Source organism: Astatotilapia calliptera, chromosome 9, assembly GCF_964374335.1.
Source record: "Astatotilapia calliptera chromosome 9, fAstCal68.1, whole genome shotgun sequence".
NCBI classification, from domain to species: domain Eukaryota; kingdom Metazoa; phylum Chordata; class Actinopteri; order Cichliformes; family Cichlidae; genus Astatotilapia; species Astatotilapia calliptera.
Genome location: NC_137430.1, coordinates 28,631,642 through 28,650,510, shown reverse-complemented (window position 1 = coordinate 28,650,510; position 18,869 = coordinate 28,631,642). Strand labels below are relative to the sequence as shown.

The following is an 18,869-nucleotide window of genomic DNA, read 5'->3' as shown; positions in this document are numbered from 1 at the left end:
ATGATGACCTGACTGTTTTGGTGCCTTCTGTTTTGTCTCCACAAAAGACCTCAAGGACAGTCCAGCTGCTTACTGATAAAAGCTAACTGTGGCTCCTTGTCAGGTGTTGGGTAGACAGACAACTCACAGAACCCCCGTGTTTGTCCTCAGCTGTCCACTCCTTGATTTTGAGCATTTAAATAATAAATAGCATCTGTATTTTATGCCACTATAAACTTATAGATGATAGACAGGGTACACCTGGTCTCACTGCAATTCCCAGTTATTATAAATCCTTTTTCTCTAAAAGACAGAACGTGGGAGAAAATGTCTCTATAAAAAGAGAATTAAGAAAGAAAAGGCTGTTCATGAAAGTTTATAAGCTGCTGGTAAACCATCTTGAATTGGTCTTATATGTCTGCAGGTGTTCACAGTCAACTCAATAATGGGAAATAAACAGGGTGAAGTAAACTGGACTTTAACCTAAGTCACCATCTATGATTATCCTAAACCTAGACCTATGCTATCAGAATATCCTTTTAGGGTTGTGACTAGAACTGTGGTCATCAGCACATCATCATAAGACAACATCAGATTAACAAGCACACACCACAGGACACCCTCTATCATTAAAATCTTGCTCTAGTCCCCTGAAGAACCCTTGAGCAGGGAAAAAAAATCTCTGGCGAGTAGCTCCTAAGTGAACAAACAAAGCACGACGATGCAGAAATGAGGACCTCGAGAGCAGGCGCGTGAATATTCTTTGAAGCACCATTTTTTTCTGTTGCCACAGTGATTCATCTTTCCTCTCTTTTCCATTGGGTGTCTGTCTCACCTACCCTCCTAACTACTAGATCTCGTTATGTTGGTTTTTCACTGAGTCACACTGAAAACTGGCTTCATCAAAAGAAGCACTGTCAGAAGTCCTGTCCTCAGTCCCCGTCAAACTCTCACCCTGCCTGATGGAACACAAGGTTTCTCTGCAGAGATCTTGTTACAGGAGTTATGACCCATTCATAACAGCCTGTGCTCTGATGTGCTTCTCAGGTAGATTTTCTCCTGTTCGTGACAGATAAGCACATTTCTGTAACCACATATTGAGCTCTGAGTCAGAGATATGTCCAAGTGTTGCCACACTAGTGACTGCAAAGTTATATTTTAGGATACTTTTTGAAATTTAGAAAAGAGTTGCTTTGGATTGCTACTAGCTTTTGTTCCTATGGATAAATTTTAACTTTGGATCCCTACACCTGTATTTAACTCCAGTGGTTTTAGTTGCTTCACATCACTTTTATCCTTCCATTTCTGTGTTTAACCGTGTTTGCATCACCGATATAATTACTCACGCTTCATTTGTGTATTTTATTCCACGTCCACTTTTTGCACTATAGAGCTATAAAGCTTTCTGCAGAACACGTAGCTTTAAGCAAAGTTTGTTATTGACTGGCAACATCCCTCCATTTTTGTCATGTCATGAGGCCGGCAATTCAAGCAAAGATACCCAGACTTCCTTCTCCCTAGCCAGCTCCAGCAGCTCTTGTGGGAGGACACTTAGGTGTTCCAGCTGTAGAGGCATAATCTTGAGGTCTCTTTGAGACCTCCTCAAAACACCTCACTTAGGAGGCAATAAGTAAGTTACGTCAACTTGGTGTTTTTAATGTTTAAAAGTTGTGACTTTATCTTACTGAACAACCAAACTCGTCACCTTGTCTCTAAGGGGGAGCTCAGGCACCCTCCAGTTGCTTCTATTGTGATCTGATTCTTTCGAAACTACCAACAGCTTGTCATTGGCTGAGGTTGAACCACAGCAAACCTTCCCTGGAAAATATCCACCAGCCTGGGTTAATCTCAAACCCAAGGCCCTGTGCTGTCTTCCCTCTTTCTCCCCGCTTTCTGATCTAGTCACTGCTGCGCTATCAAAAAAAAGGCAAAAAGCCCCCAAAAATATACTTAAAAAAAAATATAGTACTTAAAGCTTTAGAGTGTCTAAAACCTAATTTAAACAATTATGCAAAAAGTACTTTCTTCAAAAGTTGTGTATAAATAGAAAAACAAAAATAAAATTATGAAATATTCCCCACTACGCACCAAGAGGGAGGGAAGTGCCAGGAATATCAGCTAGGGCTCTTAGGAGAGTGAAAAGGAGAGTGAGCAGTAGTGACGGTAAAAATGTTCGAAACTAAGTCTTTTTGTTTTTTATAAGAAGAACTATGTGCTTTTGGATTACGCAGTAGTTTAGAATAAAAGTGTCATAATGTTAATGACGTAGCTGCCTGATCTTTGTTCATGTGTGGGCGTAATCTCAAGAAAACTAAAGATGAAGACTGGATTTTTATGTAGAACCCAATCCTGTTTGTCATTCACTAGTCGTAAGATCATTGTACAAGCCACGATTTAGTCTGCACTTGAGCTCATATTGAGTGATATTGTTTATATTCGTGCTTCTATATCCACCTTGAAGCCGTTTGATTCTGTGCATCACAGTGCGTTACGATTCATCACTGGCGATTCTTTTCTTAGTCACCTTTGCATCTTATATGAATAAGAAAGATGGTTCCGCCTGGTAACTTGAAAAGAGCAGCATTGTATGATGCTTATTTTCAAGCCTTCGCTGCAAAGATTCCCTGCTTACCTCCACTCCTTGCTTGAATTTAAATACAGTACTTACTATGTCAGTTTGTAGGACATTTTAACATTAGCTGTACCTCTTGTTCATACTGAAATGGGAAAAACTGGATTTAAATAACGTGCTGCCTATAAATGAAACAGCTGTGATGCTGTATTCTTTGACTTCACTGGAACATTTTAAAGGTTGCATTAGTTCATCTGCAGCTATTCAAACATTTGTGTATATGTGTCCTTTTGTTATGTAGCTGTTTGTCTCAATTTTTGTATATGTGTATTTGTATAGGTGTCTTTTAAGTTCTCGATCACAATGAGAGTACTTGTTTAAATAAAGGAGGTAATGATAATAATATATGGCTTGCTGGGCCACATGTTTTTAATTGTTAATACATATTGTTATAGCATTGTGTAAAGTTGCACGTGCTAGCCCAGGTGGGATTTTCAGGTGGCATGTCCAGGCTCTGAATGTCCAAAGGAATGGCACCAACATGGGTTTCAACCTGGCTCCGGTGGATACCAGTGGAGGATCTGGAGGATCTCCATCACCTCTTGCTTTTCATTAACAAATAACAGCTCTGATGGCCCTGTCAGTCCCACCAGTTTTGCTCTGAAGTGTAAGAAAACTCACAGGAATGCTGAAGTTGTGAGATCTAATCAGGGAAGAGCAACATAAGGGAAAACAACATAAGTGAAAACAGATGTGTGGGTGTAAAGTGGTTAATCATAAATTCATTTTTAACTTAACGAGAACTTTGGTGAGAATTAATTAGTCGGATGATTAAAAAAAAGCTTCTCTGGCTCTCACACTATTAATACCTCCTAAAGTTTTCTCTGAAGAATTAGTGACAAACACAGAGTAACTTATTTTACAAGCCCGGTGAATATTAAACAAATGCCAGGGAGCCACTATTAAAAGCAGTAGGCACTCAATTCGAGTCCAGCTGGTAAAATCTCAGTTGGGAGCTGCTGATAAGCAACAACCACAGAGGTCCACTTTGAGTAAGGCTTTTCATCTTTGCCAACACTGCTGCTCTATACGAGAGAACAGTGTTTCAAAAAACCATCAAAACCTGTATTTCTACTATATTCTTGCTCATATAGACCTATGCAGAAAGTCTCTAAGTGAGTAATCTTGCAGTAAATTTGGGAAAGCCAGGAAAAGATGACATTAAAAGAACAAATACAGAAGTAATTCAGAGTATCTGGGCCTGGAGCATCGTTACAGGTTGATCCACACACAGTGAAGGATGTATTGGACAAATGAAAACAAGCGCCGGCAATAACAGAAGCGGGTTTTGAATTTTAGCTAAAGGTGATTGGATATTTTCTAATTCATTGGCTTTAGTATAATCTAATGTGGGCTCTGAGAGTAATAAGCAATTACTGTGTGTTTATCCCCACAACTCAGAGAGAACTAATCTGCACTCAACAGCCAGGGCCAAAAATAATGAAATTAATTACGAGCATTAAGGCTATGCAACTGCCAGAGAAAGGTAGAAATGTAATTATCCACATTGAGACAGAAGCTGCTCTGTGTTTCCCTTCTGCTCTCTGTCTCATTGTTTGTGTCTCTTTTTAACTATAATGCTTCCTCGCTTTTCTTACAGGTCTTTTTCTTGATGAGCGACATTATCCACTGGCGCACAAAAGGAAACAAAAGCTGTGTGTCGTCTTTGGAAACCATCCATATCATTATATAAATTGTCCCTAAAACAAATTTATGGGGATTTTTGTCATGTGGCCCGCCTTATCTCCATTTATTACGGCTTCAAAATTCTCATAACAGACAAAGCAGCTTTAGAAAGTGATACAGTTTGATAGGAGCTATTTATTATGATGGCAGGACCGGCAGATATTAAGATTATAAGGGGTTTATACAAACAACAACAAACCAGCTTGTAACGGGATTATAGCGTGCCGTCCTGTATGCCAGCTACATTACATTGGACTGCGATGCTGTAATCTGCCATCAGGTCGAAAGTAAATCTAGTGGATGTCAGTTTACATGTTATTTCAGTCGCACCAAAAAAAAAGAAAAATCAAACAAGCCTCACCATTAATCTGCGTCAAGTGAGTTTAAAATGATCTACGAGTCCGCTAGATATTAAGATTTAATCATTAGTGACATAAAATCAATCCACACAAGACCCAATTCAATTTTTATTCAATTTTTCTTTTTCATCTAATTGCTCTCATATCAAAGACAACATCTACAATCCCAGAGGAAAATTTGCTTTCACAAAAAAACCCCCAAAATACAGATAACCACACTGTAACAAGTGAACTCAGTTCTCTTATGCTAACACGTGTGCGCGAATACAAATGAACTATTGATTTAGTAAGTTCACAGCTGTTACGATTTACAATGCCAACGTGAGCACTTCTATGTTCTTTTTAGTCCCACATCTGCAAATTGAAGGTGGCAAGGTGGATTCAGGTGGTTATCTGTGCCATTTGCTAGTACTTTAACAAGACAGAATAGCAGATTTCGTGTAAGCTTGTAGGTTTTGGACATGGCTAACAAGGTTAATTATGCTTTTATAAAGCTGCAGCAGACAGTTAGGGGCATTGGACAGAGACAAATATTTTCAAAGTCCTTAGAACTGAGCCAACAGACTGAGTCATCAGCTCTAAAGAGCAGCAGATTATAAATACACCGTTTCTGAAAGTCGAGTATTTTTGTGTCTGGATTATGCGGCTTGTATTTTTCCCAATCTTCTTGTAGATCTTGTTTCTCTGTAGGATGTAACACATAATACTAGTTTTCTAGACAAAACATTACCCATATAAAACTTTGTATTGTATTGTAGCGCATGCTTTTTGTGTCCATGTGACAATACATGTGCGGTATTTTGCCTCCTTGAATTCGTTTTGTGCTCTTACAGAGGCTTTTTTGTTAGTCCCTGGGCCTTGTATTAAGGTTTTCTTTTTTTGTGGGTTTTTCAAACATAAAGAACTACATGAGTGTCCTAATTAGTCAGTATTTAGTTTTCTATTAACAGAGTTGTTTTTACTCACTCGTGGTTGTATATCTTCTGTATTTCATGGGTTCTTTATGGTTTATTTTCTAGTCTTGTTAAGACTTCTGTTACTGTGACTTTCAGGTAGTACTTAGTTTGCTCCCTTTTTTGTTCCATTCTGTTCCAGTCTCTGTGATTTTTGTCTTTTGGTGTCTCCTGTCTCAAGTTAATCTTGTTTCAGTTGTGTCTTACTTTCTGTTTTATTTTGGTAGCTATTGTTCTCTGTGTCTTGTGTTAAGTTTACCTTCCACCCGTCTCATTACGTTGTCTTCAGCTGTGCTTTGTATACCTTTTTTAAACACTGTCTCAGTCATTGTCAGGTCACCTTGGTAAGCTGTGTCTTCCTTCTCTGTGCTCCTTGATAATTATCCCTGATGTTCTCTGATTTTGAAATCCGCTTTTCCAAACAGTTCATGTTTCGATTGTTGCAGGTGAACTTGCAAAATTAAAGCACTTTGAAATTTCTCTTTTCTTTCCATGTTTACTGACTCTGTGTTAAAGCAACTTCTGTAACAGCACAACAAATTCATCTTAGGACACAATAAAGTACATGATATTATATTACTTACTGAACGAGAACAGATTGTTTCATGATTTGCTGTTAGACTGGGCTAACGGGTAACAGCAGTTTTCCTTTGCATCTTTAATGTTTTTATTTAGGAATCAAATTACTTTGTTCTCAATGTTAAATTCAGAGACTGTCTGATAGCCTAATTTTCTCTGGGTTCATCAACTGCACACTAGCCCTTTCTTAACATTTGTTATTTGATTCACTGTGAGTATGAAATATTTATTTAATTAATATTGATTTGTGGAGACCTACAAAGGATCAAAACATGCTGATAAGAAACTGCTGCCACTGGCAGCTAAATTATGGAAGTATGAGGACTTTAAATGTCAAACTAATGAAAGCTAAATGTTTTGTTAATAGGAGCTTGTTTGTGTCATCAGCTCATCTCTAGTAGCGACTACCTGCTGTGGTCAGGTAAGACCGGCGAGGCCAATCCCCGGAGCTTGGGGCTTGGTTGTCATGGGAGACAGGATGTAACGGCCTTGTATAACTGCGGGCAGCAATTGTGCTGAAACCTGACTCTGCCTTTGAGGAGCTATTGTTCTCCTTCCTCACACCTTCCTCTTGTGGGAGACCGGTGTGCCTTGGGGAAGTGGAGTCGACTTTCACCAGTACGCCATTTCTCAGGAATATACTTCATGAAATGAACATCTACTTCCCCTCACGGATTCACTCTCACTTCTCTGATCTCCGTCTCTCACTGTCATCTACCTTCACACACAAACTACTAATTTTCCTGGTGTATATTTCACACCAGGCTGACAAGAAGGAATCTGATGCTCTTGCTTTTATTGAAACCTGTTTTTCAGGCTCTTTTCGAGGAGGTGCGGTGCATGTTGTGGTGGACTAATCGCAGCCTACTTGACCCTGATACAGAAAGCTGGACTGGTCGAGGTGTTAATGGTCTCTCGGGCAGCTTTAGGACGACGCAGGCAGGCATACATATGCACTCGTCCCCTCTGTTAGTCATTTATCATGATCCGGGTTACTGTTAATGAATAAAGGTGTCTAAGTATGAGTTATATTAACATGGATCCCTTCTCTTTTTTATCTGCATGCACAAGCGCTGCTGAACGACTGTGTGTTTAATGGCTGTATTGTGAAACCACACAGAATCAGATGCAAGCTCCTTATTGAGTAGTGGATAAATAGGTAGAAAGGGCTTTGAAAGAAAGTAAGTGCAGTTTCCCATTAACGTGCCCGTGCGAATGCATCCCTCCAGGTTTTTGCTTTCCTCTCAGCCTCTCTCTCTCCTCTACCCTCCCTGTCCTCTGAGTGGGTGATTGAATTAATTATGTTTTATCACCTTTTAGCTAATTGAAGTCTACCTTACTCTCTTTAGACAGCTTGTGTTTGTGTCTTCACGCGCTGCGCCAAATGGATCGGGCCTGTCACCCAGTGCAGACACTGCCATCAGTGTTGTCAGAGACTTGGACTCTGAGATCTGAGCGCCGAGTCTGGGTTGTCAGTCGGTGTTTCTGCTGCTTTTGTAGTGGTTTTTTCCCCTTCGTTGTCTTCTTTCTTTCATTCTCGGTAATTCATCTCCATCAAAAAACGAGTCTCAGGCCTTATCCTGTTCATTACTCACACAATGATTTTTGGAACAGTTTCAGGTTTTCTGTAGCACAGTGTGTCTGTCAAGAGAGGTGAGCTCAGGTTTCTTTCATTAGCAAGATACAATAGGACTGCTGGATTAGTTTTGCAACTAATATTCATCTTTCTTATCGAGTAATCAAAATTTATTAGTTCTGTTAATTGCTGTTTTGTGCTCTTTTTATGAGATGTCAGAAAATAATTGGGTTGTCACAACTGGAAGAATTTCGAGGGTGAAACTTTGATATGATAGCTTTTTTTTTTAAAACATGTGGTTATTAGAAAGAATTCATGATTTAACCGGAGGGGGAAGCTGGCCATTTTATAACCAGGTTTGGATAACCCCTTTCTCAATAATAAATGAAATCATCATTGAGAAATGAACAAAAAAACTATAAATATATATTTATTTATTTGTCTGATATAAAGCTTGTTTTATTCGCTGTAACGTGCGACAAGTGTGACAAAAAAGGTAAAAAAAAAAATAAAAGAAATCAAGAAAAATACTAAATAAATACTTTATTACAGTGCTGCAAATGCAGGGAAATCTATTCAATTCCGTTTTTATGCATGCATGGCATCACCTTGCTCACACCGTGAGCTGTTGCTGTGGGCTTGTGTGTATCACTGGCACAACAGATGCTGTCACATGTGAGAGTGTGAGCATTTTAAACTTAAGAATTGTGAAACCCATTCACTGAACAGACCCTGCATTTGAGGTGCTTAGAATTCATTATAAATGCTTTGTGACACCACTTGTAAAAACTGGCCTTTGGTTGTCCTTGATCATCCAATTCAAATTTGTCTCGATACCCGTTCCGCATGAAAGAAAACCAGGTGCTGTTACAGTTGTGAATTTTAAAATCAACTTGCTGCTAAAGTATCAGTTGTAAACTTGTATAGCTTGTCCTCACTTTCCCAAAACCTAAAGTGATGTATTCAAATTTCTTGTTCAACGTTATTACAAACAGTATTGGGCAAGTTACTTTGAAAAAGTAATTAATTATAGTTACTTTTTTGAAGAACTAACTAGTAACTGAGTTAGTAACTGAGTTACAAGATTCTAAAAGTAATTACTTGATAAGTAACTATTGCGTTACTTTAAAAAAACGTTTAACCCTCTGGGGTCCAGGGTATAATTGGCCATTTTTAACTACTTTTGATTTTACCTCAACATTTTACCTTTAAAAACTATTTCCTTTGCCTTGTTTGGTATCATTCTTTTCAGCACAATCTAACGTGTCTGAATTTACAGTCATGTTTTCATTTTGACATACTGTACTAACACAGTTGATCTAAAATCAGACAAAAAACATAAAATCAGAGTAGAAAAGTTATATTTTTTACTGTAAGAACCACAAACATGTTTACGTTGATTTTTTAAATAACCATTTCAAACTATTTACAGAACAATCAGCTGTTCTGCATTCAATAAGATGCCACACAAATTATTTGTGCCACTCCAAAAAAATAATTCCTGTCCACTATAAAGGAGAACATCACAGCCTGATACCTGCAGGTCTGACAGCAGCAGGTGTATCACTCCTGTTTCTACCTGGAGACAGCAGTCGCCTCATTGTTCTGACACACAACACAAAACTATCCACAACACTACACACTAACTACACAAGACAACACATTAACTACACACTCCAAACATGCTAAATCACACATCTCAAAACTTGCTCTCTCTCTTTTTCTACTGTCTTTCTCTCTCTCTCTCTGTCACTCCTAAAACTTCCCCTGTTTTTTTTTGTCTTTTAGCTCATAAGCAGAGAGGTCTCGCTGCGCTGTCCTTAGACAGTAAACGTGACAAAACTATTCAGGAAAAAACGCCGCATATATATTGTTTATCATGACTCTGGTTTTACGTGGCTTATCAACACAATTTAAAAACTGGTATATATCACCTTGTTGCTTTGTCTTTAAGTGGTCATGTGATTGGCTTACCACAACTACTTTACTCTTCCTCAGTCAAACAGCAGCACTCATGCCATTGTTTTGCCTCCTTAGCTCCAGGTGTTGTGCTAGACAGTGATCGTGATTACCGTCCACGGGAGTGCACAGCTGCTTAAAGCTGTAGCGTCCAGATTACTTACAGCTACTTCCTTGCAACTGAGATAAGATGCGGTAAACTGAACACAGCTTCAACCGTCTGTTTGTTGTAAAATAGTAACGGATTTTCTTGTTAGTAACTGTAACGGCGTTGTAACGATAGGAATAGTAATTAGTTAGATTACTCGTTACTGAAAAAAGTAACGCCGTTACTTGTAACGCTGTTATTCCCATCACTGATTACAAACAATATTTTTATTTAAAAAGCCCCTTAATTGGTATCTACAGATTTTCATTTAGTGATCAGTTGTTATGGTGACTTTTTTCAGATAAATAATATTCCTTGTTCCACAAAATAAAAGTATCCCTTCCCAAGTTCTTAGCTTAGGTCAACAAATAATGCTGGTCTGGTTACTATTGCACACGAACCACTCTTTTTCATCAGTTGCAATTTTAACTAAGGATGTGCGCAAATATTTGACTATATGTTTAAACATTGCTGCTCTTAGTAGCTGGCATTGGAAATACTCGTCATTAAAAGTATTCTGTTTTATTACTGTACCATGGCAGTTATCATGTTCATTCGTTCACACTTAAACAAATATATTTATGGTCTCAATCATGAATTCCAGTCCTTATTTAACACATCACGGTGTGCATTTTGGAAATTATTTTTCAATTTAGAGTAACACAGACAATAAAGAAGGCTGTTTTAAGGAGTGGCGACCTTACCTTATGAGTCTGCCGTGTCCCTGGTTTCAAGATGTCAAGCTCAAGATGGCGCCGTCCGAAATGTGAACCTTAACCGACTTCAGGTGACTTCAGGGTGTCTAAAAAAAAGGAAAACAGCAAAGAATCACAATCAGGCATTCAGAATGAGTGAATATGAATATTTTTCATATATGAAATAATGAAAGCATATACTTTTTCAATTATTTGTTTGTCCATTGCTTTTCTAACATGGATTTTGATTGAAGATTTTGAGTCAGCAGATAAAAAAAAAAATCTATATTTTATATAAGCCTCAGTGTGATTAAGTGTCCTAGAAAAAACAATTAAACTAAACTTAATTGATAATATTACAGTGAGCACAAGTCACAGTCATGTTAACGTATGCCTTGCTTCAGTGCTTTGTTTCATATTCATCAACATGACAAACATCCATCAGCCTCTCTCCACACGTGTTCTCCACACCGCTGTGATAAACACACGTCGAAACAGGAAGACTCCTGTGCGTCAATACGATCGATCAGCTGATGGATTACGTCGAGGGATGAATTACACACAGTTCACAATTGCCGACAATTAACTAAACAGGCAGGGGATTGATCTACGAGCAGCTAACCTGGCAGGCAGGCAAGATCCTTAATTTTAGGAAGGCAAGTAAAGAAAATGTGACTGCAAAGCTTTGGGAGTGGAAAATGCGATAAGATAGGTGTAATGGGTTTGGGGGGGAGGATGATAGGGGAGCAGGAAACTACACTGGTAGCTGACACATAACGCAGTTGATGCATCCCAGATCCCAAACAACAGAACTCCTTTTGTTAGTTCTGTGCTTGGTAATGTTTGACATCAGGGTCCTGGAAGATACTGTTTACAAAAGACTGTTGGGAGCTGGTTTCAAACTTAGATATTTCTCTCTCTTTTTCTTTGCATGCTGCTCATAAGATTTGCCTGTTTGACGCGGCACATTGGACTTAAGCAAATAGCAGCTTTTATGTGTCCCAGTTCTGTCGTACATGCTAATTCTAAGCAATTTAACAGGCAAGTGCAGGTCAGAGGCACTGACCAGAGAGGAAACAAAAAAAAATAAATCACATATGAACCAATGCACGGGTTGAGTCTCCCATCCAGGCATTAATGACAGCTGGTTATCTCCATGAAAGGAGCACACTATCTCCTGCAGAAGGTCATTCAATGCAGTTAAAGCACTAGAAAAAGCAGCAACAAGGCCTTAAGGACAATTTTTCTTTGCCATGCAGTTTAACTGATCTTCTCTTAGATTTCTGGTAAACTAATTGCCAAAATGTAAAAAATGCAACATAACTATCCAATACTTCCATACTGGGAAACAGATGCTATGTTTATTTAAAACATTCAAATCTGTAATTGCAGTCTTCACATTCTATCCTCTACTTACATAAAAGTATAAATATTTTTTTCCTATGCTATTTTATAAGAATCAACACAACATGTGTTAATTATAATCATACTTGAAAAATACTTGCAATTAAAAGTATTGGTTCACTATGTTCTGTGTGTGGTTTGTCCGAGTTATGCTGCTGTACATTAGCAGAAGGGACTCTGGTGAGTAGGTGCAATCAAAGAATGTATACAAAAGATGGCTTTGGATTAGTTTTGAAGCCCTACGGTGAGTTCACACTAAACATGAAGGTGTGATTATTTACAGTCTTTCCAGTGAGGTAAAGCAAACTGTTCATGCAAGTTAAACATTTCCTGTTGTGTTGAAAAAACTTGTCAGCCTTCGCCTGGTCAGACCAACAGTTGAAAATAGAGGACAAGCTTTGCTATTGCTGTCTTTTTCAGGTTTGCACTTTGACAGATCAGGGAAACAGAGGAGGGCTTGACTAAAAGCCAGTAAAGTTGTATGACTGCTTCTGAAAATATGTTTCTGTAGTTGATTTCAGCTTTTGACTGAAATCCTCATCCCACCGGCAGTCCGTGCCACGGTAACTGGCCGATTTTGGTTGGGGTTCTTTGTTCTTCTTAAATTCTTGGCTTTCGGTTAGTGTTGGGATTAGTGCTGTCAGCGTTAATCTCGTCAAAATGACGTTAACGCCATAACCGCATTAATGCGGAAAATCTCCGTCAGCGAGTTAACGCGGATCGCCCCGTGCGAGGGCTGCACAGCGTCAACGCGTTAGCATGGTTAGCTCGTTAATTATGTCAGTGTCTTGCGGTATTTCAATTATGTGTATTATGTAAGCTTGTTCTCGCCACTGAAAACTTAAAAGACTGAACAATCCATATAATCTGCTTGACAGTTTCAGGTGGTGGTGCCATGCAATTTTTAATGGGATTGAATTCCTTTGTTTCATGTTTGGTGTGAACACATTATTGTGTTAGGGTTATGTTTGGCCATTGTTTGTTATTTGGAGCCAGAATTATTATTGTTATTATTATTCATAAACTGTGCAAATGCAATGCACACTAACAGATGCCTGCTAATTAAACCTAAAAAAGTGCTTTGACAGTTCAACCATCCAGCAGTCTGCTTTTTGTTGATTAAAAATGCTGTCAGGACCTGGGGGGATAGCTACAGCTCTGTATGTCGAGACATCGGACAAAAATGGCACCAAAAATTAATAAATACAAGAAAATATAATTTGTTGCGTTTTAAGAAAGATAAAAGTGGTCACAATAGGCACATTTGCTTTTTGTTGCAGGCTGTAAATACGATTTTTTTTTACCTGTAAAGTTTGGCAGTTTAACTCTGGCGTCTATGGAGATCGACTCAAATTTAGAGACAGCCTCATGTGGACATTAATGGAACTGCAGCTTTTCTTTTTCATCTCCTGTGGCTTCATTTTACACGCTTAACCTCCTAGGACCTGGCGTCCACATATGTGAACATCACATTTTGGGTTATTTAGACCAAAATACTCAATTTTGCTCTACAGGGGCCTGATATCCACTTATGAGGACATTATACTGCTACTGTTCTATCGAAATTTTAAACGAATATCCTCATATGTGCCTCTAACTTTTCTTAGAACAAAAATCAGGCAAAAAAAAAATCTGGTAATTCTTTGTTTTTACATTTATCGGGTCCCAATCAGCCCAAATATCAAAGAGAAATTAAAAATGCATGCTGTGGAAGAGTTCGGGTCTTAGGAGGTTAAAGGTTAAATTTTGGGTTCAATCAGTCCCTACTCACACCTTACCACAGCCATAATAAAATTTTATCTGAATACAATTTATATAAAATTTAATGTGTTTTATTTCATAACCTCTAAAAAGACCCAAAGCTTTTCTTATCACTAAGTGGCTGATTTACTGTGACAGAGCCATAAAAGTAAAATGATGTTCTCAACGTGACAAAACTTAATCCCAGTGACTGAGTAAAAGCAGATGATTGAGGATTACCTTCTGTTTGTACTCGACAGAACTTTTCATACTGAACACATGAGCGTGTCACTGCTGTATAAAAGTCATCTGCCCCCTGAGGATGTTCTTCACTTATTTGGTGTCGCACCTACCCGCATCAGCATGGTGCTCATAATCACAGTAAAGCCAACCCTCCCAGGTATTATTATGATGATGACATTTGCCAATAGAAGGGCAGGCAATCACAATAGATGTTTCCATTGCACTAAAAGTGATTTATAGTGGCGCTCGTAGAAATGATTATCCAGAGAGGGCATGTCGACGAAGGAGGATAATAGTACCCTTGTGCCCACAGCCCCTTTCCATGTGGTGTGGAGAGCCTTGACTGCCTCACAAACCCTGTCCCCTTGGATGACTGAGCCTCGCGGCCTTCACTGAGTCTATTCCTCCCTCAGATAAACGCTGCTATAAATAAAAGAACACAAAGCCAATCACCTCTCTGTTTAAAGAGACGTGCCACCTTCCCACACACGGGAGCGTTTGTTTGATCTAATCTCCCTCGTTTGGTCTGAGGCCGCCGGCCTGACTGACTGATTGTTGGAGCTGCTACTGCTGCTGCTGTGTTTGTTGGGGAGACAGAGCCCAAGCTGTGGGTGGTATTTGCCATTTGAGGATTTGCAGCGCTGTAGACCAGATGGCCGTCAACCTTGTGTTGATCTTGGAGCGCAGTCATGCCAAGACGGCTTTCCCCATAGTGGAATAAGAGAACTCGAGATGTTAAACATGCTCCCAGCCCCAAGCTCCTGGCTTCAGTGTGCCACAGAGGGATTATGGTTGGATCTGGCCTGACAGAAGGAGTTGGTCAAGGCTGTAATAGAGCCTGAAGCGAGTGAGAGCTGGCACAGAGCAGGCTCATAGGGTGCCAAAGACTTCCTGTTTCTGCTTCCCTTCAAATCTTAATTCTTACTTTTAAACTTTATTATGATGTCCCACCCTTCAGATATGAAACTGTGCATGTCCCCTAAGCCCAACAGCGTGTTTTACTACCCCCTTATCATTTTGACTCCCTTCTGCACCAATAGCAGAAAGAGGTTTCAAGAAAGGAAATCTCTGCTGTGACTCATGAGGACGTGGGTTATCTGCTAATCAGAAAGTCAATTATTTGATCCCCAGCTCCTCTAGTCTCCCTGTCAAAGTGTCCTCAGCTGAGATGCTGAACCCCAAGTTGCCCAAATGCATCCATCAGAGTGTGATTGTGTGCTTTAAAGCTCTTACACAAAGGGCTTTTAGTGCTCAATCAGAGTAGAAAAGCACTAAATACCTACCAGGCCATTTACCATTTAAAGTTGCTAATTTTCATCAAATTTTAGATTCGTTTCAGAGGTGTAAAAGCAAAGCATATCAAAGGTTTCAACAAGCAACACAGCAAAAATATGGAAAAGTTAAGTTCAGTGAAACAAAAATAAACAAGGCATAAAAATCAAAGTGCTCACTTGAACAAATTGAAGAGTCTTCCTTTAAAATTCACCACACAGTTGGCTCCAACAAATTAAGGAACTCATTTTAATAAATTAATTATTCTAAACATTTCACGCTGTCTACCTGCAGCCAGTCTCTCTTTTTTGACTTTCCACTGGGCTCTACCCCAGTGTGGAGCCCTTCACCTCCTCAGCTGTGCTCTTCAGGCCTGAAATCCACTGCATATTTCTCTTTTCGCCTGTTTGGTTGAGTTGTCCACCCTCTGAACTTTATGTTCAGTTCATCTGAGGTTACCTGGCTGATCTGCACAAGCAGCAACCTTCCTCATTTACTCATTTACATGCACCTAAAGATAAATCTACAAGTGCATGGATATGTTTTAAAATTGACCACTTTTCCTTTTCAAAAATATCTCTGTCTACATTAAATCCCAGCCATATAGCCTGTACCTGTTTAGCACACCATGGGAGGTGCTTTTTGCTATGTTACTCCAACCATATAGCTGTTGGCCAATCAGAAGCCATCAAACAATACAAGGGCACAGTTTGTCTCAAATGTAGATAGAGACTCGCACATCTGACTTTCTAAGATAAAATGTTGTTTTTCCTCGTACATATCTAAAAGCAGAAATTGAGTTGGCTGAGACTGAGTTTCTTCACCTTGGAAGACATTTTTAAAAGCTCAGTTTTTGGTGACGTAAAACACCACTTCCATGTGACCGGAAGGGCAAATTACATTTAGGTTTACCACAGCACATGTTTAGGAGTGGACCGGATGTTATACTCCTAAAATAAAACAAATATAACACAAATACCTGAACGTTAATATTGTCGTTCACTATATGATGAATAAAAATAATATTTTTTTAAATCAAATGAAATGAGGTATTACTAGCAAAACCCCACCTTAATGGTGTTTTTTCCCCATAGGGTGGGGTCAAAGCACAGCTGTGAAAATCTACAACTTTACTGTCTGCCTCATTTTCATTATTTGTATTTGCCGATATGCCCGAGTAAGCTTATGCAAACTTTACGACTGTGTCTAAAAGTTCAAACAGATTAAAGCTTAAACGTCCAGCCTGTAGGCATGCTAGCACCAGTAGATTCTGGTTATATTCATACTACTGGTTATATTAATCATCACAGAGCTTACTAACATAAGGAATGTGAGTACATGGCTATTATTTCTTTCTATAGTTGCAAACTTTACATTTACACCAAAAACAAAAAACAAAAGAAACCTTTTGGAGCATTTGGGGAAAAAAAATAGTTAAACAAATTAAAAGTTAAAATGTTTCCTGCACTTATCCACAGTAAGTGAAGAAACCACTCACTCAACAACATTTTGCTGCATCATTCTCAGATAATCCTGCTCATGCGTCTCTGTCATGAGATACTCTGACTAGTTTGTCTGTGTTTACATTCAGGAATGAGTTGGAGCACTTTTCAAACATCTCTACATCACATTAAGTTTTATCAGTAATGTAATTAGAGCTCACTGGTACTGGTGCAGGCAGCTGGCAGGGAAGACAACATGGAAGACTGAAAGACAATACTGCAATTTGAACATCTCTACTCGTGAATAACACTGCTATCTCGGCGCGAACTTGATAAATTGGTATATAGTGTAAAATTGAGTGATCAGTGAAGCCATTAGGATCAGGAAAAATCAAAACATGTTCATACAATTTGAGACAGCATGCACCTTTCATCCAGTCATACAGGAGCTCCCATCTTGTCTTTGTGGTTTTAACTAAACTTTGCAAAGAACCACTTTTCTCTGCCTCTGAGAGAAGGTTGTTGACAGTCTCTGGCTACACACCTCAAAAAAATGAAGCTGAAGTACTGTAACAGCACAGCTGTAGAGTCATCTACCTCTTCAGATCCTCCACAGCTGTCCAACCATGATTACATCTTCACTCCTCATTTAGTCCTCTGTCCACCTCCCGCTCTACTCATCCGTATAACGACTACAGTCACCATGTTAAAAAACAGCAGGATACTCCATCTCTCATCCGAAACTTGGTGTTTTGATGAGCTCTGAGAGACGCGTTTGCTTCTCTGGTTGCTATCCTTCACTCTGACCCCCCCCCCCCGAGCCCATCAGCCAGTCTGCACTGAGTTGTTCTCATCCCTCATTACGTCCAATTCCACATCTGCCACAGGTCACGAGGCTCATATGCAGCTGTAGCTCTCGGACACACTCGAATGTTGAAGTGCAGCTCTTCACGCCAGGTATTTCCGATCCCTGAGAGGCCTGTTGTGTACCTCAGATGCTGTTTCTAATCTATTTGGGAATGTGAGTCCTAATGCTACACAGCAGCTGAATCTTCCAATCCTCAACCTCCTGCCATGTCTCTTGTCCTTCTGTAAGTACTGTAGAGGGAGGGTGGGGTGAGCCAATATTGGGTCTCAATCCCCTTCTCAGCACATCCGAAATGAAGCAAGGCTGAAGGGATAGCCGATGAATAAAAGAACGCTCTGTGCTTAAATGCTGCAATATGTTCTCTGATCCTTGTCGGCAATGACTTCTAAAAGCAGCAGACGTGACTTGTCTGGGATGTAAGGTGAACATGATTGATTCTTAATGCGCTGCTACTAAATAATAGTAACAGGAACACATGGAAATAGCAATAGAAATAAATCAGTGCAGCTATGCTGTATTCAAATGAGCAAAAATTACAGAAAAATAAAGTATTTAATTTAAAAACTGAAATATGCTCAGCAATATAAAATGAAGTCAGTGTTCCTGGATGAGGGCGTGAAGATAAGTAAGAAGTGAGACCCATCTCACTTTGGCACTGTGAGGTTTTTTTCTTCTTTTCCTAGTGAAGTCAACAGCGGATGGGATGGGACGAAGGAGTGCCATCTGAAAGTAGACTACTCTGTGAATACTATGAACACCACTGCCCTGAGATAAGGCTCAGCTAAGCTAATGTTAAATCAGCTCAACCAAAAATCTAACTAACACTGGACACATCTCCTAATTCAGTACCAGCAAAGAAGATAGCACAATATCACGTACACCTCACGTCCTTCGTGTGCAAAGACATGGTGGGTTTTCTTGTTTTTTTAAAAAACACAAAAGCCCAGGTATGTCAGACAGTTACAGTGTTTTTTCACAGTACCGAGGCTCACAGAGAAGTGAAGCTTAAAGTCGAGGAATGTTTGCGAACAGAAGAAAGGGTTGCATTAACTTGCAACACCTGGACGACGTCACGGGCTGCGGGGTTCATGTGCAACAGCTCATTATCTCAGAGCACTGGTGACTTGCTTTCTCACGTTCAGAATGCCTGTTACAGTCCAATATTCCCACATGCTCGCATTCAGTTAACTTGGGCTAGACTGCAATACAAACAGTTCAGTTTGCCAGGTGCATGCAACATTTATGACAGGTTTTACTGACATTATTGGCCAGCCTGTGTGCTTTATGATCCTATTTTGGAGCAATAAAAATGGCCGAGGTGAGACGAACACACT

General features: G+C 39.4%; 1 protein-coding gene across 1 annotated transcript in view; it reads right to left on the bottom strand.

The window, feature by feature from the left end:
- The window catches only part of LOC113029391 (cadherin-20), a 93,940-nt gene that overhangs the window by 49,416 nt on the left and 25,655 nt on the right, over positions 1–18,869 (bottom strand). Inside the window, exon 2 of the mRNA XM_026180239.2 lies at positions 10,576–10,673. The gene's annotated coding sequence lies outside the window, so the exon portion shown is untranslated. The remainder of the gene's footprint in view (positions 1–10,575; positions 10,674–18,869) is intronic.